Source organism: Myotis daubentonii, chromosome 6 (assembly GCF_963259705.1).
Source record: "Myotis daubentonii chromosome 6, mMyoDau2.1, whole genome shotgun sequence".
Taxonomy (NCBI): Eukaryota; Metazoa; Chordata; class Mammalia; order Chiroptera; family Vespertilionidae; genus Myotis; species Myotis daubentonii.
Genome location: NC_081845.1, coordinates 7,177,001 through 7,202,651, shown reverse-complemented (window position 1 = coordinate 7,202,651; position 25,651 = coordinate 7,177,001). Strand labels below are relative to the sequence as shown.

At 44.8% G+C, this 25,651-nt stretch overlaps 1 protein-coding gene across 7 annotated transcripts in view; it reads right to left on the bottom strand.

Annotated features, from left to right (window-relative positions):
* CNKSR3 (CNKSR family member 3) overlaps nt 1-25,651 on the bottom strand; it is a 76,491-nt gene that overhangs the window by 38,064 nt on the left and 12,776 nt on the right. Inside the window, exon 2 of one of the 7 annotated variants that reach the window (XM_059699994.1) lies at nt 12,041-12,342. The exons of 5 other annotated variants lie outside the window; for them this stretch is intronic. The gene's annotated coding sequence lies outside the window, so the exon portion shown is untranslated. Of the gene's footprint in view, nt 1-1,445; nt 1,468-12,040; nt 12,343-25,651 lie in introns of those variants that run through there. One more of the 7 variants, XM_059699995.1, reaches the window with a different exon arrangement.

Here is a 25,651-nt window from a genome sequence, read left to right as displayed (position 1 = left end):
ATGCACCCACATGTGATCAACTCTTCCCTTAAACGAAATAAACAAGGTCCAGTGACCAACTGAATTGAAATTTGTGTTCACTGTGCCAAACAGTTTTCATGTGCAGAATAAATTAGTCCGTTATAATTAAAGTGAAGAAACTGTGTACAATGGAAGTTCATTAAACTTTATCCCTGAATAAGAAGAAGTAGAAGTAAAGATAAGGCCGGATTTCTCTTTCAATTCACTGTGAAAGTTTCACTGAAGAAGCAGCATTTCAGAAGTAGCTTTAGAGCTAGAAGGAAAAAGTTTAGACACAGAAAAGAGGCTGAGATGGGAGATGGGATGATGATTCCGAATAGGATGAAGGGTGCAAATGATCAGAGATTAAGAACCGACAGATACAGAACATTTGCCCAAAAAAGGGGCCGGAATCTCCTCTGAGGGAATATAAATGATCTCTCCTCGGCTAATCAAACGCTCTCCGACATGTAGGAGAATTACCGGGCAGAAACAGCCCATTGCTTCCCACCTGAAAACAGAACCCAGGGTGAGCTAAGACTTTCCCCTCACGGGACACATATATGAATACACTAGCTTTTAAAGAGTATTGCCCCGTTTCATTATTCCAATACGTTATGGCCTATTGTTCGGTTATCCTATTGTTTCAAATACAATTAAACATTTATAAATAGCTGAATCAAACTATTATGCAGTCCCACAAAGAAGGGAAACAAAACCCCCAATTTCAAGTAAACTGGGTTTATTGCATCTGCCATAAACCCTACACTCTTACCTATTGGCCTATTTGCCAGTTCTTTTGCTTTCTGTAAAGGGAACTTACAGAAAGGCTAGCAGGACTGGGAGAAACACATAATTAAGTAAAGGGAAATTAAACACATTCCATTTACACAAATTAAGTTAAGCAGATAATTCAATGTGAAAACAATCACAAAGCAGAGGCTCCCACAGAACGGGAGCAGGAGAGGGCCAGACTTCCTCCACCGCCACCAAGCCTGGCTGCAAATAACCCTACGCTTCCAAAGAAGCCCCACGTGCAGAAGGAAAACAATGTTCTATGATTATGAAAAACACTGTCTTATGATTTATATCAGAAAATGGCAGGGCAGCAGCTAGGAGCCTGATCTGCAACCTCAGTCCCGCTTCTTGCTAACGGGACTCCTGGGGCAAGTCCCTCAGCTGCCTCATTTGTAAAACAGAGGTAATAATACCACCTCCTACATGGACCTGTAACAAAAATCAAATGTTAAGCCTGGATGGCGTGGCTCAGTGGTTGAGCCTCCACCTAGGAACCAGGAGGTCACGGTTCGATTCCCGGTCAGGGCACATGCCCGGGTTGCGGGCTCGATCCCCAGTGTGAGGCGTGCAGGATGCAGCTGATGAATGATTCTCTCCCTTCCTCTCTGAAATCAATAAAAAAAAATTTTTTTAAAAATAAAACGTACACTAAAGAGCCAAAGGCCGGAAGGAGCCCTACAGCTTAAGGTACCAGTGTCCTCTCCAGAGCATCGTCATGGTGCCGCAGCAAATGCAGGTGAAGGACGCAGAGGTCTGCATCTGGTGGAAACACAGGAGGCTTTCGGTCTCAGCCCTGCAGAACTAATGTCCAAACAACTTCTAGAGTCTTTCATGCAAAATACAGTAACATTGGTAGAGCTTACAAATACTACGGATGAGAAGGAATCAAGTGTTCCGAGATGTAAAATTAAGAGGGAAGCTAAACATATAAAATGATAGATATTATAGTAGCAAAAGGTTAAATGTCACTTACTGCATGGCAGATACCTTTCCAAAATGGAATGTATATAAATCCCTTAATCTCCCTTATGTCCCCACATGTGTGTCCCACTTTGGAGATGAAGAGCTGGGGCACAGAGAGGGGAGGTGACTTGCCCAGGGCCACACAGGACCAGGGCTCACACCCACAGGGACGGGCACCAGGGTCTCTGCTCTGCACCTCCAGATACTGCCTGTCCATCCTCCAATGCAGAATGGTCACAGATGTCCTCTTAACTGACCCAAGGAAAGTAGAGTTTTATGGGACAGGAAATTGCACAAGTCATTAAGCTGACTTAGTTTACTGCTCACGATGGCCCTCAGAAATTTTAATGGCCATGTAAACACCATTGGGTCAAATGAGAAAATTAAGAAACTGGGGACCCCAGCTCCTACATGGGGAGTATGTTATCCACGAGCGGTCTGCAGGATTTGGTGTCCCACGCTCCTTATTAACTCTCTAAAATACAGGTGAGACTGATAGACTCTATTTTTCCCCTAAGAAATCTGGATGGAATTCTTTTGTAGCCTCTTCACTTTTGAATGTGGCCCTAGAAACTGGTCCTTTAGACCAGAGGTGACCAGACAGGGTAGTGATACACCAATAAAATTGGCGGCCTTTAAAAGATTAAATATCTGTGGAATTCACAAACCTCTCCACCTATATTTCCCAAAGTTATTTTCCAAAAACCTGAATTTAGAAAAAGACATGCTTCTGTATGCCATGAGCATCCCAGACAATGACAACGGCAGAAAGCAATACTACGAACAAGAGAGAGAAGTCGCTGTCAGTGCAGGTGCACACCTACGTGTATATCCTGAGGCTACAAAAAAAGGAAAAAACAAACCCTGCCTGTGATCCACTCCCAGAGTAGAGAACAGTCCACTCACTCGCTCCTGTACCGACTTGCATCCTACCACAAACAACGACGAACGCAGCACCTGCCCCACTGGAGCACGCTCCAGCAACGATGCTGCAACACGAGGAAATACCAGGAGACTGGAGGGTCCACTCTACCATAGCCTGGGACTCTGGCTTTGCCCTAAGACAGTGAACTGAGAACTCCTTGAAAGAAAGCTTGTATGGAGAAGGGACAACAATGAATGAAGAAAGATGTATTAAGCTATTCTCCTCCACTTTTTTCGGGTTTTTTTACAGAGGGTTAGAAAGTCTGCGAGTGCTGCTCCATGAAAAAGAGTTAACCAGCCCTGACTGGTTTGGCTCAGTGGATAGAGCGTCGGCCTGCGGACTGAGGGGTCCCCGGTTCGATTCTGGTTGGGGGCATGTACCTTGGTTGCGGGCACATCCCCAGTAGGGGTGTGCAGGGGGCAGCTGATCGATGTTTCTCTCTCATCGATGTTTCTAACTCTCTATCCCTCTCCCTTTCTCTCTGTAAAAAAATCAATACAATATATTAGAAAAAGAAAAAGTTAACCAAAGAGAAGGGGGTGGGAATGCAGGAAGCAGGTGCCAGACAGAAAGGAGGAAGAGGCAGCTTTGGAGAGTAAATGCAGATCAGATGGCTACTCTGCTTCCCCTGAGAGCCCAAAGGGCCTTGACAATCATTCCCAAGGCCAGTCCTGAGGTGAAACAACAGGCACGGCAACCTTTTCCATGGAACGTCCTACCCCACCCTCACCAACCACCACCACCACCAGCCCAAAACTCAAGGATATGTCACTCAAACCACCTCCATCCTTTCACTTCCCTGTTTCTTGTTTTGGAGAGGCATGGCAACACCAACGAAACAAAAGCTTTCTGCTTGGGGGTTCTAAAAAAATGAGATTTTCCCTAGAACAAAGATTTCCATCTGAGTCAGCTTCGAGATATATATATGTACTTAGCATCAAGGAGACACTCCCCTACAGCACTTGTGGGAGGAGGGGGGCTTATGCACTCTTTCAGGGATTCCCATGAAAAATATGGTCAGTAGGTGGTCCTGATGGGGACCCACTGATAGAATGACATTTTCTTCTCATGAGCTTCAAAACATCCATTCAGTCATCCAAGCAAAAACCATAGCTCATATTCCTACGAGGGAATTTTGCATGAGGCTTATGCCTGATAGAAAATCACACGTCTGGGCTGATATTTTTCTATTAAGAAGTAAGCATTTAATTTGAAATTTATTTTTATGATTATTATTTATGTATACTATATATACAGTCTGCCAAAAAGTAGAAAATGACATGTGTATACAGAAGACTAGAATAGTGGTTTAAACTCAAGTCTCAAAATTTGATTAAGAAACACAGGAAATGCTGGGATATGCACTGTACTAAATGTTCATCTCTCTAGAAAAGTCTTCAGCCAGAGATCTTTGCCTGGCTGACTTTCTTAGGTACTTATGGTCTCAACTCAAATATCACCTCTCAGTGAAACACTCCCTGACCATTCAATCTAAAAAAAAAGTCCATCTATGCGCCAACTAATGATTGTTGTCACGAACTCAATGCCAACAGAAATCCCCAGTTTGGGTGTGGTGAAGAAGGAAACTATTCAGGACACACAGCTCAGTAGTGATACAGCATGTCTATGAGAACAGCACAGCTAGGGAACAGCTCAATTGTCAAACAGCACGGCTGTGGGACAGCAAAGGTAGGAGGCGGCTCTCAGACAAGGCCCAGCTCTGCAAGAAGTCCTCCACGTTTCAGCTGCAGCTGGGGAAATGCAGTCTTCGGTCTTCAGTGGAAAGGGCCAGAGGATAGCTGACTTATAGATACACACACACACACACACACACACGTTTCCGCCCCTGGTCCCTGATTGGTCCACTCTCATGCAGATGTGGATTCCAAATCCTCACAATTTGATTAGTCAGTCCCAAAAGCCATGTCCTGATTGGTTTGAATGGAGTCACTCTGATCAGTTGTAAAGATGCTAATGGGAATATAGCTGCACAGCTCTGCTTGGACAGGGTAAGTCTCAGCCCTATTGGTTGAAATACAATTCCAGAAACTCCTTCATAAGAAAGGACTGGCTCAGCCATCAGGGACACAGTGCTGGCAGGCACTTTAGTGCAGGCTGCTCTCTGAAATGCAGCTTGCATGAGAGGCCCATTTTAAAACAGCTGGTAGGCTCTGTTCTCACATTTGAGCCCAGTCAGACACTAGGAACCTTTCTTGGTAGGTATCTTTGTTCTCACATCTATCAAAATCACTTCCTATCATATCAACCTTTTATTTTCTTCTTAAAACATCGCTATCTGAAATGACCATGCTTACTAGGCTAATGGTCTTCTTTTTGTCTCCTCCCTCTAAACTGCACCATAAGAGTGTCTTTGCCTACGTATCTCCAGCTCCGCGAACAGACTCTTGCTTATAATGGACATTCAGAAAGTAATTGTTGAATTAATGAAGAAGGAATGGATCCACACACTCCAAAACAACCAGAAAATACAATGGATGTGGGTGTCAGACAACCTGACTTAAAACCCAACTTGACTTCTTAACTTCCTGTGTGTCTAGGACAGCTACTTACGTTTATACCTCACTTTCCCTAGCTTCAAACTAAGATAATGTGAAGTACTGTGCTTAAGAGTGCTTTGTAACTTATGAAGTACTCTAATATTGTTATTTAAGACATCTTGAGTCAATATATTTATGAGTGGCATCAAGGAAAGTATGGATAAGAATGCAAGTAAGTGAGTTAATCTGGCAAGAGTAAACATTTTCATCTTCCACCCCATTTTGCAACTATGACCTTGGCCAGCTACCGCTCAAGTGTGCGACAATTCGTTTATAAATTATAGTACAAAGTATAGTGTAAAGACCCAGCTTCATGTTCCTACTCTACCATTCAACTTCGTTAAGTATCGACCTCCTCTATTATATATGAATAACCCACGTACCTTAGAGGACTACTGTGAAGATAAAAACATAATGTTATGCTTTGCACAGCGGGGCAGAACCCACCCATGTCAGTCTATGTTAGAATTCTGGCTCGAAGGCCACATGGGCACCACTGGATAACGCAATTGGCAGTGGTGACAACATAAAGGCTCCTATAAACAGTCACACATACATAATTTACATACCGTAAAATTCACCCATTTAAAGTGTACAATTACGGGATTTCTTGTATGTTCAGAGAGCTGTGTGACCACTATCTAATTGGAGAATATTTCCATCATCCCAAAAAGAAACCCATACCCATTATAGCAGACACACTCCATTCCCATCTTCCACCCAAGCTCTGCAATCACTAACCTTCTTTCTATCTCAGTGGGTTTGCCTATAATGGACATTTTGTACCAAGCCTTCAGGTCTGGCTTATTTCACTTAGCACAATCTTTTCAGTTTACCCATATTTTAGCATGTTCAATACTTCATTCCTTTTTATGGCTATCCCATTGTATGGTTATACCATCATGTTTAATCCATTCATCAGCTGATAGACACTTAGGTTGTTTCTACTTTTGGCTATTATAAATAATGATGCTATGAGCATTCATGTAAGATTTTTATGTGAACATATGTTTTCAATTCTCTCGAGTATATACCTACCTAGAAATAGAATAGTTGAGTCATATGGTAACTCTATGTTTAACTTTTTGAGGAATTGCCAAAATATTTCCCAAAGGGACTGCACCATTTTTCATTCCTACTAGCAATTTACGAGGGTTTCAATTTCTTCATATCTTCACCAACACTTGTTATTATCCATCTTTTTTATTAGAGCCATACAAGTGGGTATGAAGTAATATTTTATGGTCTCATCAGATTTTAACATCCAAATTTAAAATAGGCCCTTAGACATAGAAACCAAATGCCAGAAAGCAGGGGGGAAATCCAGATTACACCAAGGCAGTATTCCCAATCTTCAGTCATTCTAGAACCAACTTTCTGATTTTGCCAAATTTGAGTGTCATTTCTACTATTATGTATTTAGGTTTTTTTAAATATGTTTTTATTGATTTTTTTAGATGGGGGGGAGAAGAATAGAGAGATAGAAACATCGACGAGAGAGGAATATCATCAATATGCTGCCTCTTGCATTGCCCCTACTGGGGATCAAGCACACAACCCAGGCATGTGCCCTGACCAGGAATCGAACCAACGACCTCTCGGTTCCTAGGTCAACGCTTAACAGCTGAGCCACACTGGCTGGGCTAAGTGGTTATTTTTTTAAAAAAATGGATTTAAACATCATTGTTAGTCTTTAAATCACTGCTATAAATTGGTATCACTTGACATAAATAGAAAGTACCACAAACATAAATATGAAAAAATAATTAGCTGGATATAATTATCTCCCAGGTCCTGCTTCTTCATGTTAAAAGGGAAATTGCAAGTGACAGGTGTTGAAGAAATGTTAGTTGCAGTCTTCCTTTGAATTAGTCAGACAATCTAAAATCATCTCTCGGGCTATCACAGGCTCCTCAACTTGGAAGATGGCTGTAACATTTCAGGAAATATCTTTCGTGAAAAAGGAAATAAAAAAATCAGTTCCATAATGATAATTATACTGGGGGGGTTTTCAAGGACAATGCCCCCAAACAACTGTCATATTTGGGTTGCTCGTTACCCCTGGCTGAGGGGTGTCCCTTCTTTGTGTTCAAATTTCCAGTAATCTGACCATTCTCTCGCTGCAAGCACCTGGCTCTTCAAGTTTCAACAAAAGCAACTTTCAGAGCAAATATACATAATACAGATGAAAATAAAGAGCACCTGCTATTGGGTAGGCAAGCCCAGGCAACGCGACCTACAATGCGACACAGTGCCTGGATGGGCCTGACTGACAGCACTGGCCCCAAGTGTAATAAAAACACAATGCTTGATTGTGATCAAATTCTTCCATCATCCCTCCTCCAGCCTGACGAACACACAAGTTAGATAAAAAACATTCAGGGACAGCATAATTGGGCACCTCCAGATTTGAAGACTAATTATCATCTGTCATCATCCAAGCTTAATAAAATAATAAATAGCATCATGCATTAAAGAAAAAGAGTGAGTGCTACATTTAAAGATATTCCACTGACTCCCTGGTTGGACACTCCTACTGAGCCCTCAGCTCGAACATTCCTTCCAATGGGAATACTTTCCCAGCTCTCAACACTAAATCTCGCTTATTATGAATCATGACACCTCTGCTTTCTCTTCATAACACATCTCACTTTATAACTTAACTAGAGGCCCGATGCACAAAATTTGTGCAAAGGGCTCAGCCCTCACAGCTGCGGCAGCTTGCCTCAGCCCTCACAGCCCCAGCTTTGTCTGGGAGGTTGTCCGGAAGGACGTCCGGAAGGTCGTTCGGCTGTCCAGTCTAATTAGCATACTACGCTTTCATTATTATAGATATTTGCATGGTTGGTGTCTGTCTCCCCAACATTGACAAGCTCCAGGGAAACTAGAACCAGGTTGGCTTTGTCTATCATCATACCCTCAATATCTAGGACCGTTCTTGGCATAGAGTAACTACTCAAGAATTATTGAATGAATGAATTCAAAGGATGTCAAAGTTGTTATTCATTGTAAGGATTGGCCATGGTTAGAATGACCACTGAGAGTACATTTCAAAAAGGCAAAAGCACACAGGGCAGGAGCTCTTCAACTTCATGAGCTTCCTGCTGACGGACCACAGTCCAGTCCATCCCATGCAACAGAAGCCTCCCTTTCTTCCATGTAATTTCCAAACAACTAAGTTAGATTCTTGAGTCTAGATGAGCTGCTATGAAGTTTCTGCTGGTCAGTGGAGAAGGAGTTGGTGACAAGGAAGGGAAAAAGGCAAGAAAATGAAAGTTTGTTGAGTGCTTAGAATCAGTCCACATACTCCTTATTTAGTCCACAAAAACCCTTGTTATCACCATGATCCAACTTAGACTTGTAAAATTTAGTGACTGGCTCAAAGTCACACAACTAATTAGTGGTCAAACAGGAACGAGTATCCAGTTCTTTGTAAGTTGAAGAAGTTACACAAGTGACATAGAGAACATATGAGTTGGAATAGGCCTAAAAGAACAGACAAGGGTTAGCTGAAAGTGGGAGGGGAGGGCATTATAATACAACTACTTGTAGAAGCTAATGCTTATTGACCATTTCCCATGTGCTAGAAACAGAATCAGAGCATCTGACACACTTGATATAAACTCTATGAGGCAGGCATTACTATATCCCCATTTTATAGAGTGGCTTAAGAAACACAGCCTGACAAAGGTCAGATCACTGGTACATGTCTGAGATCTGAACCCCAAACTGTATGAGGTTGTAGGAGAACACTTCCCCCTCCTCCATCTCTCACCATGATGCTGGGAGAGAGCAGTGTGAAGTAGGTCTCAGAGGAGAAAGGAGGAAATTATGCAGTGCATGCATTTAGTAAGTGCCTATTATATATCAAGAAGATGCATGAAGTGTGGTGAGCAAAGGTAGATGACTTAGCCCCGGCCCTCTAGGAGCCTATATGGGTGAAAGAGAAGGAAGACAGAGCAGGTCTTAAGAATGTAGGGTCTGGAGCCAAGTCATCTGCATTCAAATACTTACTAGTTATTCAACCTTAGGCAATCACTTAATTCCCCTGTGACTTAGTTCCCTCCACTACGAAATGGCAAGGATAATAGTACCTAATGGGGCTGTTATAAAGAAAACTGGGTTAATAAATAAAAGCCTTAACGCATACCTGGCACACAAAAAGCACACACAAATACTACCTATTATCATACGCAGAACTAATGAAAAACAAGGTTAGATGGAACAGGAATGGCCAAATCAAAGGACTATGGAAGGCACGGGGATTGCAGTAGTATCTGAAGAATGTGCTAGATGGACAGAGGCTGAGTAAAGTCAGAGACTCCCTCGGACAAGCCTCTGAGTAATCCATTGAGAAGTGATGGGAGCCCAGGGCACATAGGAATGAAGGCATCACAAGAGAAAAAAATGGACAGGATCAGATGGCAGACTAGAGATGTCATACGAAAGGCAAAAGTTAACCAAAGAGTTTGAACTAGGTTAACTGTAAGAATTCAAACTCTACCCAGACTGAAAATGGCAACATAAGAGGGTGAACAGATCTGAAAAGGGAGAGAAGTGTAGGAAGAAGATGAGGTAATGCATTTCCTCCTGCACCTGCTGAGCTGATTGTAAGTGAGTCAGTAAGTGGGCACAGCCTGTGGGCACCAAGAGGCTCCAGACAGGAGCCCTGAGTAAGGGCTGGTCCAAGAAAATGATACCATTTACTGAGCATAGTCTAGGCTTCTATTGTACACGGTCAAATGCAAGTCTCATTTACCTTTCTAGAGTCGACAAGATCAGTCTGATTATCTCCCTGCCTTTTATGAGGGAGTGGATGTTAGAGAGACTCAGAAAAATTGCTGAAGATGACACCCCTAGAAAGTAGTAGAACTGGTCTTGAGCTCCAAGTTCATCCAACCCCAGAACCCATTGTCTTCCCACCCGGAGGCTCAGAGAGAGAAGCCGGGAGAATGAACAAGCTCTCTTGAGAACAGAACGAATCAGAGTTGCAACACACATCTGGCCCTTTTCCACCTCCCCAGCCTGGGCATTATGCCCCTCTTGGCCAGCCCTCCCTTGCTTTCTATAACACAGCAATTGTACTCATTAGTCAAGATCCAACACCAATCCTCCCCACTCCATGAACCGCCCCCTCCCCACGTGGAAGTGATCACCGGTCTCACCTCCCGTAGGTCCTGCTGTCCACCCCACCCACCTGGCGTGTACAGACAGACAATCTTGAACTCAGGTATGCTAACCTGGACACCACATGCAACACCTCTGACAAACAGGGCTGATCCCACTGCTGCACCTTCCCTGGGGCCTCTTCCCATCAGCTCTGAGTTATGTTGGAAGCTGTCCGCTCAGTTCAAGGTCAACCTTTAACTAATTCTCTTCCATTACTTCCTCTTCCAAACTAGAATTTGAATTTCTAGGAAGACGTCATTTCCCCACATTGCTCACAATGCCTTACACATGGTAGATGCCCAATAAATTATCATTGTTATTGAAGATAAAAAACAAACCTTTAGTAACAGCTCCAGCCACCTCACCTCACACCCCTTGGAACCCAATGGTAAGCCAAGAGCTCTCTAGACAAACAGTGTAAGAGGCCTGGGGGTTTATTTTTCACTCTGCAAACCCAGCAGTGTGGCCAATAGAAATAACAGTATAATTTTGTTCAGATATGGATGGTTTAATATTAGGAAGAATTGAAAAATATGAGTCCTTTGTTCTTTGAGATGTTAAGCCTAGATGATAAGTACATTCACAGGACTCACCCAGGACTTCTCACACAGGGCCTCACCCAAAGCCTATTTAATCTCGTTTTAGAAAGCAAGTAAGTTATTCTGTTTCCCAGCCTTCAGAGAGACAAGTTGAGTCAATTCAAGAAAGACACACGCGGGGTGCTGGTAGGAGCATCTGCTACCTAAAAACCCGGGGCAGTTGAAAAGATGACATTCCAGAGTCGCTCACCAAGAGAGACACAGCGTCACTACATTATTCTTTCGGTAAACAAACGCTTCAGTAATTACGTAAAATTCATGGAATGTTGAATGCACTCTGTTTCTGAACACAAGAAAGTAAATCATTTGTTTTAGAACGATTTCTAGCCAAAATGAGTGGAAAATAAAAAATATCCAAGTCTTAAAGTGATAACGTTCAGTTAGTTACCAGGAAAATTTATGCATTGGAACTCCTCCAAGCCCAGTCAACAGGCTGGTACATCATATCACTTATCTCTGAAAATTTGCAGAATGTTCACTTTCTTATCTTTTTTCATTTTGCAGACAACCTAACTGCAAGACACAAATAGGTATGAGATCGGCTATCACAAAGTCTATTAAAACCTATTTTTACATAAGGAACTCATTTTGTTTCAAAGTATTCAATGCATTTCAAAGGAAGATCATTAAATTGAGATCAAGTCTTTCATCATTGAATTATCAATAAATGCAAAAAAAATGATCACAATCATGTGCCACTTCATACGGATACATTTCAAGAAATTCAATATGAGGCAGTTTATTCTTGTGTGAAAAATCACGGAGTGCCCTCACACAAACCTAGATCGTGTAGCCTCTCCACACCTAGGCTGAATGGGACAGCCTGCACAGCATGTCACTGCAGAAAACGACAGGAGACTGAATCAAGCACAAGAGAACATGCCTCTTCCAAGAGACACAGTAAACATGAGCTCTGTGAGGGTGCTACTGGTATAACACTTTTACAGAAAACTTGTTTATATATATATAAGTATAAAGAGCACACTCCAAAATAATGATGAAATGTATAGTATAGTAAATACACGAACCTGTAGCACAGTCATTTATTACCACTATCAAGTATTATGTTCTGTACATAGTTGTCTGTGCCATGCTGCCAGTTAGCAGCTACAAGTCTGTTTATAGCAGCAGCATCACAAACACGTGAGGAACATGTTGTACTAGAACACTACCATGGCGACATCGCCAGGCTATAGTAATTTTTCAGCTCCGTTATTATCTTGGAGGACCGCCACAGTATATGTGGCCCGTTGTTGACCAAAAGATCGTCATACAGCACACGCCTATGTAACATGATGACATCTTGACCTCTGTTGGAATCCTTGGGCAGCTATTGGTTTTGCAAAACAGGAAAAGTAATTCTCAGAACTTCTCTCAAATTCTTAGAGTTTTAAAAACATCTCCAGTAAAATGAGATTGATACCAGCTACGGATAATCAACCAGGTGGGCAGAGCTTGGGCCCATCCAAAGTGGCCCGGGGAGCACGACCCCTGACATGCTTCCTCCCCTGACCCTCCATGTGCAAGGAGCTCCCTCCCAAAACACTTGGCATCGCCTCGATGTGTCATTCATTCTACTCTTCCTACCACCCAACTATGCTCATGCCACCCATTTATTCCCTCTGACGCCTCCCCAACATTCAGAGGATGAAGCCCCAACTCAACACTCAACGGCCGGCACTTTGAGGCGCTGGAGACGGTTCAGACCGGAAGGAAGTCCATCCCAGTGACTGGACCCAGGCAGCAAACACACTAACCCTAACCTGTAACAGGTCAGTGCTCAGTGCTAGGAAGAAGGGGAAAGGAGATAAAGTATCAACTCATCAGAGAAGGGCCTCGCAAGTGAGCGGGGCCAAGTCCTAAAGGCACTAGCAGGACCGTATGACAGGCAAAGGCCTCCCAGGGTTGGCCCGGGGTACCTGGCCGAGTTCCACGCCCATCCTTCTCCCTCTCGCACCCTCCAGCTGCAGCCTCCCCGAGTGAGGATTCTCTCTCCTCACACACCTTGCCGCTTCCCGCTTTCATGCCTCTGCAGGCCTCCCACGCTCCTATCTGATCTGGCAACGGCCTCGCGATCCTCCAAGATTCACCTGAAGCTTCTCCTCGCGAGGAGGCCTCCCTGGGCCCCGGCCACACCACCTCCACCCCGCGGGGCCCATCACCCCCCCCCCCCCCCGCCCCCTGGACCGGATACTCTGATTCATGTCTCTGGCTCCTCAGTAAACCCGAGCTCCTTCAAGGTCCCTCCGCACAGCTACGCCTTGAGGGACGGGTGAGGAGCGACTAACGCGCACGTCCTCTTTGGGCCCTCTCTGAGATCTGCCCATGAAGGAAGCATAAACCCACGGGCGCCCTTTTACTTCAACTCTCTGCAAAACTGACTTCTGTTTTCTCCTTCCCCTGAAAGCTGCACGTCTTAAAAGTTTTTTTCAGTTTCTTCCCCTATAAAATGATCTTGCCACCTGGCCATGTGTCACGGCTCCGAAGCAGCTATAACTCCGCAGTTGGGAAAACACTGTGCTGTGAAGGAAGAAACCCTGTCTGCCAAGGCACTAAAAGGGTTGCTCAACAGATAATGAGAACAGCAGGCTGGACACAACGCCAGCGGCTTACAGTCTCTTTTACGGCCTGGGGTCGTTTTCACAAAACGTTCTTTTTCAGGAGGGCAAACGGTTTAAGACGGGGAGGGTCACACGCCCTTTTTCTACAGCTCACTCTGGACCTTGAAAACTCAGCCTATCCCTTCCCCAACCTCCTGGGACCCAAGCGGAAGAGCAGGTGAAGAGAAGAAAAATAACGTTTTAGGCAGAGACCAAGACACAAGACATATGGCTCCGGATAAAGGAGACACATTCAGGGGAAGAAATCCTTCCTCCGGTACCGATTCCTGGACCATTGTTTTCATTTCCAACTTGTTTTCAATGTTGGGCGACTCGAAGTTCTAGAAGGGAGGGCCTCCCGGCACGGGGCACGGATGCTGGATTCAGAGTCAGCTTTTAGCTGCGGGGATGTCAGCGAGGTCTCAGGAGGACCCGTCTGGGCCACGCGGCCAGCTGTCCCTCCTCAAGCCCTGAAACGGACGACCCCTTAGAAATAACAAAGGCGAACTTCAGCCGCTCCATCCCAACTCCAGCACAAAGGAAAGGAGGGGGAAATCGTTTCCATATTTCACATAAACACACATCTGACTGCAGCCGCGAGGAATGCATGAGTCAAACCAGGGCTGACAATGATTACCGCACAGATCGAGCCCCTGAGAAAAAGCCAGGCGAGAATGCGCACCGTGGAACTCAGAGATGGACTGCGAGAGGTTGGCGTTGGCGGATTTCAAAACGGCATTTTTTTAAAAGAACGTGTCCTTCCCCGTGGGATTCTACATTTATTGGTTCAAGAGGAAGCACCTGGAGGAGACTTTCCAATGTCAAACTTGGGCCAAAGTAATCTGAGACTCTGGACTTGTAACTCACTGTAACTGTCTGGCGCCCCCCCGACTCCTGACGGAGGGCGAGGGGGGAGGCAACTACATCACAGCGTGGCTGCAACTCCAGGAGGGAAATTTCTGGAGAAGGAAACTTTCTCTTTGTGGACTGTCAGCCTCAGAAAGTTACCCCTGGTGAATGATGTTGAGCACCAAGCACCCGAATGTCTGGGGCTAGGTCCATCTCATCTCATGACAAAGGGATAGAAAAGAAAAGAGAAAGAAGTCACAAGTACCTTTCCTGGGCCTTTCTGTATTCCGTACCATCAGCTGGGCACTCACTCCCGTGTCTCAATCACCCTCATATTCACCAGGGGACGTCTTAGTAGCCCCATTTTGCAGGCGGCGTCTCCGCAAAGCTGTGTTCAAGGTCACGGCACCAGTAAGCACGAGGGTGAGGCTTTTCTGCTCCAGCTGGCTCTGCCTTCCCTCCACTGCAGGTGACGCGCCCGTCCTGGAGTGTGACTTCCCCAGGAAAGTCAAGCCTCTAACTGGGGGGTGAGGGGTCCCCAAGAGCAGGATGGAGATGGGAAACAGCTGTCTCCTTGATTTGTTCTCTGTGTGATCAGATTGACCGGTGCTTAATAAATGAACAAATGCAGATGTAAACCCATGTTCACCATTGAGTGGGCATGTGCCCGTCATCCACTGTCTAAGACTGCGGTTCTCAACCTATGGGTCGCGACCCCTTTTGGGGTCGAACGACCCTTTCACAGGGGTCGCCTAAGACCATCGGAAAACACATATATAATTACCTATTGTTTTTGTGATTAATCACTATGCTTTAATTATGTTCCATTTGTAACAATGAAATTGGGGGTCACCACAACATGAGGAACTGTATTAAAGGGCCGCGGCATTAGGAAGGTTGAGCACTGCTGGTCTAAGAGGTGGACCTCCTAAACTGTAAATAGCAATTTCACATCCCCCAGAAGATACACCATGTTCTTAACTCCTTATGTCCCACAAAGCCCCCGTTTCCTTGAGACTCAGGTTACAGCGATGAACTGGGTATGTGCCATCATGTCTAGAGAGTATGATTTCTTCAGAAGGCCGTGACCTAGGCCCACATCCTCCCGAAATTTGAAGGTCCTTCTAATGCTTATTTGATGAGAGTTAGTTCCACTAAGAGACCTAAGTAACTGACCATGAACGTCCACCTGCCCTCTGGAATGTCCCTCTTCAAGGCAGCGCTGGCAATTGGAATATAAGAAATGCGTTGCCTTCAGGAATGGAGAAGATTAGGAAAACCAGCTCATGTTGCCATGTGTCCTTCATAATTACATCATTTTAAGCTTTTATAATTGTATGCATGCCTGCGTTATTTTTTTAATATATTTTTATTCATTTCAGAGAGGAAGGAATATTGATTTCAGAGAGAGAGAGATAGAAACATCAATGATGAGGAAGACTCATTGATCGGCTGCCGCCTGCACACGAGCCCACATTGGGAATCGAGCCAGCAACCAGGGTCTGTGCCCGGATCAGGAATCAAACCGTGACTTGCTAGTTCATAGGTCGACGCTCGACCACTGAGCCATCCTGTGTTATTTTTAAAAGTGAACTGAAGACCAGGCTCCGCTGGCTTTGAAAGCACTGAAGAAAAAGAATGGCAGCAGGTGGCTGGCAAATTGTCAAGCTGTGAAGGCGCCTTCCCCCTTTGTCTAAACAACAAGCACTGAGGTCATGATGACAGCATTCCAGCAGCGACCGCTGCTCCTGCGACAATTGCTATTGCCCTTCGGGGAGCCGCCCCCAATGCCATGGGCTGCAGGGGTCTGGCAAACTCAACTGTACAAGATAATTTTACCAAGTTGCCATCAAGTGCTTCCCATGATGTCAGCAGGCCATTGATATCATCAAAGCATTGACCTGACCCATTTCCTCTCCCAAAGGGTTTCCCTTATCAATTCTGGGTCCCACTTCCCAGCATGAAAATTCCTTTGGGTCAAAAATTGATCAACCTCTCCTGGCTTTGCAAAATTACGGAGCAAGCTTTGGAGAAAGATACAAGTCCCACATTCACAGCTCTCACGATTGTACATGGTGCCACCTCTCACTTTGAAATGATCCTGGCATAAGAAAAGGCTAAATATTTGTCGAAGCAGAACTGAGTAATAAACTCTCCGAGCAAGAGATCAGTCCTTTCTCGTCAAGCTGACCTGAGATGTTCTGCCAGGTGCCAGCCAGCCTGCCATAAAGCAGCCCCCGTCTGCGCTCAGCACCAATGTGGGCGGGCCGGACCCGTTCCTGTTCTTAGAGGCACTTGGATTCATACAACCACTCCTAAAGTACTGATAAAGTTAATTAAGTCTCATTATCTAAAAATCACTTCTAAAATGTTCAAGGTTTAACTAAATGGAGTGAGGTGGAAAGGTCTTTAAGATGGTATTAAATGCAAAATAAAGAACTATGGATCAGGTTCAAATGATGCCTGAGTCCATTTATAGCAATGGAAATAATTAAACATGAATATGTATAAACATTTATGCAAATGCCTAGGAAGGGTTCTGTTAGGTGCTCACACCCAACTCTGAAAAACGAGAAGGGTTCACCAGGGAGGGGAAAATTAGATATTTTTTTAAATTATTTAGAGTTATAATGGTTAAATATTTTAAAAATAAAGTCTGTATTACTGCACAAATAAAAGTAAAATCAGGGCCCCCAAAGGTTTAATCAGTGAGGACTTTCCATTCATATTCCTGAGATGAGCAAGCTGCTCCATGAGGCTGCATTTCTGCCGGCCACGTGAGAGGCAGCTGCTTCCTATCATCCCTTATCTGTTTCCTCCAAGGCCGAGAACACTGAAGGGAAGTTCTGTCTGGTTCCGGAAGCTGAACCTGCAAACCTGCATCCACACCTTCACCCCCACGGCCTCCTGGGAGGGCAGGAAGGCTCCAGACAGGACCTCTGCCTCTAAGTGTCTGAACTCCAGGCAAAGCATGATTCCTGAACTTTCTTCTCCGAACCCATCTCAGCCACGGAGCCTCCGGGCACCTGACACACACACTCATCATGACACCAGCCCTCACAGTCAAAGACTTTTCACATTAGCCCAACAAGAAAATAGAGGATTGCAGGTGACCTTGGGAAGCCTCTTCCCATCTGAAGAAGGCTGGGGAGGGTGGACAATGTGAATACAACCTAGTGATGCCTGCCACTGGCCGTGATCCCATTACCAACTTCCCCTCCAGCCCTGCCAGTGGACTGCGGGGTTTCCTAAATCTCTTCACCTAGAAGGCCCCACTCTCAACCCAGTTCTTTATCCTTTAAAACCATCCTCACACAACTAACCCTGAGCTACACACACACACACACACACACACACACACACACACACACACGGCATTCTGTGCTCCTCTGAACACCTCCTGGACCTGCAGACATGTCCATTATGGAATGTGCCACACCCTGTTGTGTAATAATTCATGCTGGCATCTCCCTGCTAGACTGAGAGCTCCTGATCACCAGACCCACAAAAGCCGACACCACGTCTAGTACATCAACAGTTCACAGAATTATGGATCTGGGTGCCCATGCTACTGCTGGTGGGTGGGACCTACAAGGCCGTAAATCATATAGGATTTCGAGGTGGGGGCCATGAGGGTGAGGTTGGGAAAATAGGATGATCAGAATCATTTGGAACTAGGAGTCTGGCGAATTCAGTTCCAGTCTAGCTCCTGCCACTACGTCTCAGCCAGGAGAATCTCTGGGCCAGTTTCTTTATAAAATGGAACAATGTATTCATGCAAAAGCACACGTACTGGGACTTTATGATCCAGGGTTATCACCAACCCTCAAAGTTCTAGTTAGCGAGGAAAAAATCACGGAACTCACAGCGCTGGAACCACAGTCCCAGGAGAGGACAAGAAATAACCCCATTTTCCTAATATGCAGGCAACCTTGGGGTTCACAAAACTAAACAGGATTAGCACCTTAGCACCACCGAAGACCTAATAGTTCTTTACTATGACGTTCCTCCTGGTCTCCCTGACCTCAAACCTAACATGATTCCCCCCTATCCTTTCCCCCAAATAAAATGAGGAAAAGTATGAAAATGAAAATAAACTGCTGTTATCTGAATTGAGGCAAAGGGCTCTGTTGCAAATCTGAGCAGCCAAGGACATGGAAAGCAAACCCTGGCTCTTCCGGGCCTGCAAACAGACCGTAAATCAGCCACCCGGCCTGGTGGCTGCCCCTGGCCTGGCTGTTTCAGGCCCTGCAGGGGGGCGGTTAGCTTGACTCATCAGCCCTGCTTTCTTAGAAAGCTCAATGGCCAGTTCCACGGAAGACAGAACCGCCAATTAGCTTGGCTATTAACTCCCTCCTATGGAAGTTTCCATGGATTTTTGCAGCTTTTAAATTCCGTGTACAAGTTTGGAAATTAGTAGCATCTAGAATTACTGTGCATTAGACTATTCATTATGGATCTACACAGAGTTCTAAAGCCATAATACTGTTGAGGGGAAGGTATAGATATCTTACAAATACATGTATTTTTTAAGGACATAAGCATAAAATAACTAGGCAAATACATTGTTGGAAGTTGATCTAGAACAGCGATTTTTTCAACCGGCGTGTCACAGCACACGGTTGTGCCACAAGAATTTTTAAAACATGCAATGTACCCTGGCCGGGTGGCGCAGTTCATTGGAGCATCGTCCTGTACACCAAAAGGTTGCCAGTTCAATTCCTGGCCGGGGCATATACCTAAGTTTTGGGTTACATCCCTGGTCAGGGCACATACCAGAGGCAAATGACCAATGTTTCTCTCTCTCTCTCTTAAATCAATAAACATATCTTCGGTGAAGATAAAATAAAAGCACTACCTGAGTAGTTATTTAGTCAGGGGCACTGACCTCCTTCCCCTTAGGCTGTCAAATAAAAAAATGACAACAGCCAACACAACAATAACCACCCAGTGTGAATGAACCCAAATTACACCTTTTTGTTTGTCAGATCGACAGAAACTAGTACCTTTTTTTGGTGTGCTGCAAAATTTCAGAAATTAGTTTACGTGCGCCATGAGATGAGAAAGGTTGGAAATCACTGATCTAGAAGAAAGTTTCTCAAGGGAGAAATGGTGCTCTTTGGCTAACACAGACCTATCCAGTTTTAAGGCAACTCCTCTACACCAGTCACTGCCGTAATCCCGTTCAGGAAACAGGCACACACCGACTAAGGTGCACAAACATCCCCAAACCTCCGTCTGGGGTGCAAAGGTGCCTCATAGTCTATTCCATCTATAGAAAAGCAAATCAGGTAAATCCTTAAGCTTCTTCTGTAACTCCCTACTCCTCCCAAAGCAAACAGCAGGTGTGAGTCTTGCTCATAACCCCGGTCCACCGTGAGCACTGACAGCAGGTTTCACATCACTCCAGGTGCCCGCCTGCACAAGACCCGTGGGGACCATTCTTTCTCCCCTTTGCACCTGTCGCCTCAAAGTCCTTTGAGAAGTTTGCGACATTCTGAGATTTTGAAACTGAGGGAAGCCACTCTGGTAACTAAAGCACAGAAATAATCCCCGTTCTGAGAGCTATTCCCACAGTCCGTACAGCAGCAGATCTTACGAAAGAACTTCTTGGCTCCAAGAAGAAACCAAGCGGGTTTCCTTAATTGGGCTTGGCGAGAAGGAGCGCCTTCCGTGTGGGGCTGCGGGCCAGATGATGACAGGGGACTATTAGTCAGTGGAATATGTGCTACACCGTGGACACGCCCAAGGACGCCTGCCACACTCACTCGTTATCAACAGCCACCGTCAGGGAGGCAGGATATGCAGTAAGTCGTGAAAAATTAATCGTGATAAAACAAGAAATATGACCTTAAAGAGCCTGAGTTGGTGACAACCTTCCTCTTGACTTTACAGATAACTACTAGCATCTGTCAGGAATCCGAACACTACCTGAGGGGAAGAACCAGGGAGGGCGATTTAAGACATCATCTGCATCTTGAAGTTTAAGAGATGGAATTGGCATCTCTTTTCAAAGTCACTGGATATCAGCATACTGCCCAAAGGGGATGTGACCCAATCTTCTCTTTACCATTCTTCTCACCGACTTGTAATTTACCAATTGTAAAGGGCAGGGTATCTTCGTTTAATTTGAAACTATTCTGTAGGAAATGTGAATTTTCTCTCCCATGATATTCCTGTAGTCTATGCAACAAAACAATAGCTAGAGTTTTCCTAAGCACTGACATGTATTGTGGTCAATATTTCACCAGTATTCTCTCACTTTTACCCTCAACATAAACCCTGAAGGTTTAGTACTAGTACGACCCCAAATTTGGAAATAAGCTAGTTGACTAAACAATGCACACATATTGGCCAACATCACACATCTATAAAGATGACAAAGAATCCAAACTTAGGCAACCAACCCTGGTCTTAACCACCGTCTATACTACAGTGGCCACAAATGTTTAGAATGAGGAATGGGCCCGGCCGGCACGGCTCAGTGGTTAAGCGTCAACCTATGAACCAGGAGGTCACCAATTCAATTCCCAGTCAGGGCACCTGCCCAGGTTGTAGGCTCAATCCCCAGTAGGGGGCGTGCAGAAGACAGCCAATCAATGATTCTCTCTCATCATTGATGTTTCTGTCTCTCTCTTCCTCTTCCTTCCTCTCTGAAATCAATAAAAATATATTTAAACATAAATAGAATGAGGAATGGCCCACACACAAACACAGAGTATAGAACTGAGAGACAAAGGGGGGAGAGAGGGGCAGAGAGGTTATGAATGCATGAATACATATTTTTCCCAGGCAAAATCCTTAAGAGTAAAACAGTTATTCTCCATCCGGGCAATTAACTACAAGGGTATGCCCCTCCGTTCATCAGAGCAGGCACATTCCCCTGAGAACCCTGCCTATCAAGCATTACTTTATTGCACAGCCCGAACCTAATTTGAGTAGATACACAGATACCATCCCCGGCCACCTCAAATGCAAATGTTCATCCTATCATTTGGCTATGGGATGAAAACGCTCTTTTTAAAAAGAGATTTTTAAAAAAGTTTACATGGAACAACAAAAAAAGAGCTCTATTCCTTACATCTCATGGCAATATGTCACTTTCATTATAACTTTGGATTTGTAAAAAGCAAATAAAACCAACAATTACAGCCATAAGTTCTACAGTACACAGTCTGCTTTTATAAGAAAAAAAATAGCTTTATGACGTTTTTTATAACATTACAGTTACATGGTTATCTCCAGAGATGACAGTCACCTACCTTAACCCACAAAATTGTTTTCAGATCTGCTCACGACAATTAAAGTCATTGTGAACGATTGGGTTCCCTGCTTTTATCACTTCCAGGAAGTCTACCACAACTGCATTTAATAAGATGGATTTTTCTTGGATCCTTAGACTTCTCCCAGAATTCCTAAGATTGCTTAATAGGCATGTATGCTTCTTTTTCCCTGTGTACTAGTCTTAGACAATGATCTGTTGCTGTTTGATTCATTAGAACATGATTTTAGGGGATAGAATCTCTATAGCAGAACTGGACCATGACATTTGATCTCAAGTTAAAGTGAATTTTAAAATCAGAAAATAGTAAAAAAAAAAAAAGACACCAATGTGCATGCTATCTTAAAACAATATTTTCGCAGTATCCCTTCTGGTGCTTTTTTAAAGAAAAGATGAAGGTAAGTGAAAGCACCCTCGGGGTGTGAAACAAGCCCACGGGTACAAAAAGAAATTATAAAACAGAATTTTAAGTTGCTCTAATACACAGAGAAGGATGTTCAATTGATTAAAGTAATCGCTATAAAAGTCCCCCAAGGGATCACATACTCCCAAATTATTGGGGTGACGGGGGGGGGGCGCATGAGGAAAGAAAAACTGGCTGATGTTTTTTAAATGGTAACTATTAAAAACTGAAATTCTCCCTTGTTCAATTACTCTAGACGCCACATTGCAGGGAGCTGTAATTTGGCTGCTGGAGAGAGAAGCTTTCCCGGCCCGAGTGTGTGTTTAAGCCGGAATGATGTGGCAAAGGCCCCCACCCACCACACGCTGGGAAACAATGCAAGCCAGGGAGAGGGCAGCCCCGCCCTGCAGAGGGGGTGCGGCGCTCGCTGGTTCCCATCCGACCACAACCAAGCCCATTAGTTTTAAGTATAATCTGTGTGTTCTTTCCGAGTTCAGGACCTCAGAAGTGAGTGCCCACGTGGCTGCTTCTGGAGCTGGTAGAGCAAGTATGATTCATCTGGGCCTGGGTCTAAAATGCCCATGTGTTTTCAGAGATTGAGTGTGAATTGCACCAAGCTAAAAGCGCAAAAGGTGGTGGGGGGCGGGGGGGGGGGGATGTCTTACAAGCTTGAGCATCCATGAGAAGTTGGGGCTGGGGGAGCCTTCCTAACCCTTGCATGATATCTCTGCCCGCTTCTAAGGAGTACATTTGTACACATGCGATGCTACACTCTGGCTCACCCCACTGAGCGAAGGCTCTCGGCACATAAAGACAACATTATAGCTGAGCTAGAAACAGTGATTAATCATTAATCAGCCACCGGCTGCAGATTACAGGTGATAGAACACACAGAACACCCACAGCTCAAGGTGTGACCTCCAGGCACACCCCTCAGCACTCCCTTCCTCTGTCCCAGGCTATTCCTCTCCATCCCTCACTGCCCACACCCTCCCCCACTGCCAGGCAGCCCCGACTCCCCTCTCCTTTTGGACTCAAGTCCATGTTTCAATAGTTCCTTCTTTCTTTAATGAAGTTTTTATGTTTCCTGATGCGGGAAGTCCAATCAGTGTCACATGTCACAGATCAAAGGAAACAAATACTCAGGAAGTCAGGTTAACTTTTGCAGAGTCTTTGACTGACACGTCTCCTTGAGATTCAGAGCTGCCCCTGCCTCAGAGTGACTAGTTCACTCGGGGTCTAAAACCCAGGATAGTGCAATGTTCCATAAAGAGAGGCACTCTGGCCTCCCCACTCCCCACTCCTCTAGCCTCCTCTCTGCTCGCTTCACCTCACGGCAGATTTAGCACAATCGAGTTTGTTCGGTTGCTCCTAAATGCCATGCTCTCCCTTGCCTGCCAGTTTTCTGACAAATTATTTTATTTTTTTTCCAATCAATTGTTTTTTTGTTTTATATTCTTATTGATTTCAGAGAGGAAGGAAGAGGGAGAGAAAGATAGAAACCTCCATGATGAGAGAGAATCATGCATCGGCTGCCTCCTGCAAGTCCCCCACTGGGGATCGAGCCCACAACCCGGGCTTGTGCCCTTGACCTGAATCGAACCTGGGACCTTTCAGTTTGCAGGCCGACGCTCTATCCACTGAGCCAAACAGGCTAGGGCCTGACAAATATTTTCTTTCCCCCATTCTACATCTGACTATCTCCTGGCTCATCCTACAGGTCTCAATTTGGATGGCACTTCCTCCAAGAAGCCCTCCATGCTGCGCTCATTCAAATCTGAGTCAAATACTCCTCCTCTGCACTCTGAGGATGCCCGTAGCTTAAATGATTGTGGCCTTGTCGGTGCACTCCACTGGAGAGAAGGCACAGGGACCCTTCCGTGCACTGCACCTGGAAGAGACATTACAAATGATAGGTGCTCCACAAATACCTTTTGATGACTTAAATTTAGAATTGATTTGTTTATCTCTATTTGCACCAACTTTCCTGCTAACAACTGGCTTCCACCTCTGGGCTATCACAGACATTATGTATATGTGATTTCATGGCACTCTAAATATTTCAGGTAAATCTTACAAAGAAAGTAAACCAACAGCACCAAGGAATTCTTCCAAGGTTTTGGACCCAGGCAGAACAAATCTTTTCTACCTAAATGGCTCAAGTATGGAATAATACAGAACTCGTAGAAATCTGTTTACACTCATTTCCCAAAAATGGAGTCAAGAGAGAGAGAGAAGCTATCAGTATATAGCCATTCACTGAACGGATGGCTTTGTTAGTATAAAGTAAGAGATTGCGTAACCTGCAATGCAGGGAGCGCGTAACATGTCCCAATTTATCAATTATAGAATTACCAACCTGTTATCAGTTCCAACAGTTGACTACAGGTTTTAAAGAATTAAAATAGAATGCATTCAGTACATGACCTACTCAGAATGAAACCACTGTGCTCATTCACGAAGGCGCTCTGACATTGGGTGGTCTCCTGGGACATCGATTCGCCTTCTCCCATTTGCCCTTGAATTGACTCAGACTGTGCCCCCTTCAACCCACCAAAACTACCCTGTCGAGTTCATCAAAATCTTCCACCCCGCTAAATACTATGATCAATTCTCAGCCCTCCCCTTCCGGCCGAACAGCAGTATGGCCCAGCCGACCTCCCTCCTTCTGGGGACACTTCCTCCCTGGCCCCAGGACACCGCCCTCGCTGGTTTCCTTCTACTCATGGAAGCGACTTCACAGCAGTCTCTGCTGCTTGCTCACCTCCCAGACTTCTAAAGGTGAGACCGCCCACATTTCCTGTCTCCCTGCGCCCCTCATTGGGTGGCATCACCCAGTCTCAAAGATTCAACACAAGGCATACCCCAATGGCCACCCAATTTCTACCTGGTCCCAACCTCCTCCATTAATCCAGACTCGCATATCCAACAACCTACCTCACTGGATGGACTACCAGGCGTTGCAAATTTAAACTTCAATATTCCCTTAACTTCCTCCTCCCGCACACTTCCACCTCTCCACAGACCAATCCTTCCAACTCCAGACCTTTCCAAATGCTGGCCTTTCCAAATACCCAGCACACGGCACCTCTCGCGGTGGCCATGGCTACCACCTGGCCCAAGCATCATTGCCATAGCATCTATTTGTTTTCCAACTTATTTTAATAATTTTTTTATTTTTCAACTAGTTGACAAACAATATTACATTAGTTTCCGGTGAACAACATAGAGATTAGACATTTATATAATTTAAGAAGTGATCACAATATTTCCAGTACCCACCTGGCACCATGCATAGTGTTATAATTTCATTGACTATGTTCCCTATTCTGTACTTTACATCTCTGTGCCTGTTTTTATAACTGGCAATTTGCACATCTTCATCCATAAGTCTTAACTGGCTCCCTGCTTCCATTTTTGCCCCCTCAGTCCTCTCAATACAGCCACCACTGTAACCTTACAATGTAAATCTGATATCACTCCTTGGCTCAAAACCCTCCAACAG